This window comes from Pygoscelis adeliae, unplaced genomic scaffold (assembly GCF_000699105.1).
Source record: "Pygoscelis adeliae isolate BGI_AS28 unplaced genomic scaffold, ASM69910v1 Scaffold88, whole genome shotgun sequence".
Taxonomy (NCBI): Eukaryota; Metazoa; Chordata; class Aves; order Sphenisciformes; family Spheniscidae; genus Pygoscelis; species Pygoscelis adeliae.
Window position 1 is genome coordinate 382476 of NW_008825616.1, and position 3586 is coordinate 386061.

Genomic DNA, 3586 nt, shown 5'->3' on the forward strand with positions numbered 1-3586 from the left:
GCAGGGATTAAAAAGATATTTATTGGGGAGAGGGGCTCAAGAAGGAGGGGGGGGTGTTGGTTTGAGGGAGATTCCTTGGGGAATCCCTGGGCAGGTATTTCCACCTCTGCCGGGGTTTGTTTCATGGGGTCTGGCCCACTCCACTCGACTGAGGGGGGCTGGGGGTGGGAGAGCCCCTGTCCCCAGGGGAGCTGAGCATCTGTGTGTGTTTAAGTATGGGGCGGACTGAGCAAATATGTACTCAGGGCTCTATAGTCTTTCTGAGAAGGAGGGGAAAAAAAAAAACCACTGCAAAGTTTCAGGGGCCCCATCACAGGTCCCTTGCTGTTTTTTTTTTTTCTGGGAGAGAGGGGAGAAGCAGGAGAAAGCCTCGTATATTAAAATGCCCTCACCTCCTGCTGCTACCAGGAGGAGGAGGTGGTGTAAGTAAACCAGGATCCGATACGGTTTAGGGGATGGCCACGTCCAGGCTTTGGTCCCCCATCTGTATCCAGTCCCCCATGTGTGGGGTATGGGACTGGACCGGGGATGCCTCTGGGCTGGTATTTTTCCCCCGAATCATTTAATGATTAAAGGCAGATACTACTGAACTGCTGAAGCTGCACAAGAAGGAAATTGTTCCCTCCCTCCAGCCCCACTTTAAAGCTTGCCCAAGAAGCACAGCGGGGAAATCTGACTCTGGCCATGTCTCGCTCTCGTGGCCACCAAGACTATGAGGGTTGTTTTCCTGGAACCCCTTTACCCACAAGCAGAATAATCTCACGCCCCAGGACTCCCTAGAGCCAAAGTCAGCCCCCTGCCATGTACAGCAGTCAGGGCATGATTCATTTCTCCTTGCCTGTTCCCTCTGGGAGGATGGGAAGTGCAAGGGCTAGAGCTATTCTTCAAAGGGATGAGCATCAGATGCACCGCAGCCAAGTCTAAAGGTGGGTTTCCCCAAGTGGTAGCTGTAACCCTCCTCCCAAACTACTCAGTGCAAGACACAAGTGAGGACGGACAAGGTGCTGCCCCACAACCTCATCCCTCTCGCAGACGCAGCCCTAAGAATTAATCTGAAGTTCAGTCCACAACTCAGCATCACTCATGTAGATTTTTGCCACTGCTGCGGATGAGCTCGGGGCCACAGGAGAGGTCTCCTTGGATGCCACCCTGCTCATCTCATCTCTTTCTCGTCTACCCTCTGGGCAGAGCAGGATTGCGGGACAGAGCTGAAGAGTAGGACTTGTGTGGGTGGTTGATACAGATGTCTGCTAAAGTCACAGTGAATCACATCCAGGGACTCCCGGTACCAGAGGTGGACATGTGAACGTCTTCACCATTCCTGTGACCCCAAAACGACCTGTCCAGTTCTTCCCCCACATAAAAAAGGTCCCTGTCTTGACTCGCGGGGTGCAGACAATCAGGCCCTGCAGTTTTAGGCCCTACCATCCTTGGAAATTGTGATTTATGTGAGGTCAGACAAGAAACAGCTCTACTGCTCTAGTTTACTTTTGAGCAGGTGCTCCAGAAAAAAGCTTTTGTCATCTCCCATCATCCCCAAACGCTGTGTATGCTCTCTGCCCTGGTTACAAGAGGATCCTTTCTCCCTCTACAAACTTTTGAGGGTGAGATGAATTATTCTGCATGTCCAGATGCCTGCTTTTGCTTGGGATAGTGTGTGCGAGTGTGTGAGGTCCCTGCTTGGAAATCTTCCCACCGGAGGACTCCATTCTCCTTAGCAGATCTGTCCCAGGCTTATATTCCTATCAAGGCCAAGGTAATTTGGACACCTAAGTTTTGTTTTGTTTTCCTTTCAGATAGTATCCATGAACATGTATATAATGAACCAAGAAGGAATGCGGCACTAAAAGAAGCCTTTGTAATGTTGCTATTTTAAGGAGTCCCTTGGGGATGGCACGGATTGAAATGAGTTTCTCCAACATCTTACAACAAACCTCTCCAAAAGTTTAGATCCTTCTACTGATGTAAAACAGCACTTAAAAAAAAAAAAAAAAAAGCATAATCAATTTAAAGTGGCTAAGGTTTTGCCCAGAAATGATCGCTATTGTGGATAGGCTCTGTACTGTAGCTAACTTCTACACAGCCAAATAGTAAAACTCTCCTCTCCCTGGGTTGTTTTCTTCTCAGCTGGGTGAACACTTCCCTTCTGCAGGAGCTGAAATCCCTTCCTGGATAAAAGAACTCCTGTCCTTTCTCTCCTGGGTCACTCAGGTTCAGTGAAACGTCATGACTTATGTCAACTGAAGCCGTTGATCAGGGAGGGGAAGGTCTGACACGGATGGCGCTGGCAGCCACGCTGCAAAAATCCCTCGTTGTGTAAGAAGTTGGTCCAATGACCGAGTGTCACAGAGATTGAGATGGCCTTTCCTGCCCTGTTTCCACTTGGCTATTCCTCATGATTTTATGCAAAGTCAAGGCCAAAATACACAAGAAGGACCTTTGGCCAAGTCAGATTTGTGCAGTGGGCCAAATGGCCATCATGGATTTCTGGCCATATTCGCTCTATGTTTTATATGTGTTGCAAAGAAGAGAGTTTTGATGTCACCACTTTCTTTTAACGTGAGCAGAGAAGAGGAGTAAAAAGAAGGCCTGATACTTCAGGCCCGATGCTGTTTGCACAAGGCTGAAGTCATAACTGTTGGCTGAGATGACTGTGAAAGCGATGTGTGATGGCTTCTCTGTTGGCTCTTAAGGGAAACAGCTGCTCTGGGTCTTATGGACAAAACCCAAGGTGAAAACCTCTGTCAAAGCAAAAGGAAAATACAGATGAGGGTCCTGAGGGTAAGTCATGAGCCCCTCCATAGTTTAGTTTTTGGTGCCTCAGTTTAGCTGTGGTGCAGTGTTACCACAGCAAACAGCCCGTGTTGTTCTTGCCAGTGGAGGTCAGGACCTCCACACCCTTGCCGTCAAACACCTCTGTGACCTGGATGAGACTGTCCTGCTTCAAAGCTCCTTATGCCTTGGATAGTTTTGCCTGAAGATCTGCTTTGTGGGAAAGGAAGAGCAAAGCTAAACATTCAGCCCCAAAATCAATGGCTCAGTTGAAGTCTCCTTGCAGGGGGACAGTGGCTTTCATGTCACCAGAAAGGAGGTGTGATGAAAGAGATGGAATAGAGGAAGCTGTTAGAAATGACTTTATGGAGCAGACTCAAGAGCAGTGATACCTACGAGGTGCCACAATGCATTGAAAACGCTGTTATAGATGTTCTCACTCAGTGGCATCCAGACCAAACACAGACCCAATTTGCTAAACTGAAAAAAGGGATTGTTTTTTTATCTACCAGTTTCCACTGCAGATATGATATCTGGCCTTGCAACAGACCAGGTATGCATCTGCCAGTCATTATCATAGTTGTGGTGAATGGAGTTAAATCCAGTTGGCAGCCGGTCACGAGCGGTGTTCCCCAGGGCTCAGTTTTGGGGCCAGTCCTGTTCAATATCTTTATCAATGACCTGGACAAGGGTATCAAGTGCACCCTCAGTCAGTTTGCAGATAACACCAAGTTGGGCAGGAGCATTGATCTGCTTGATGGCAGGAAGGCTCTACAGAGGGACACGGACAGGTTGGATCGATGGGCCGAGGCCA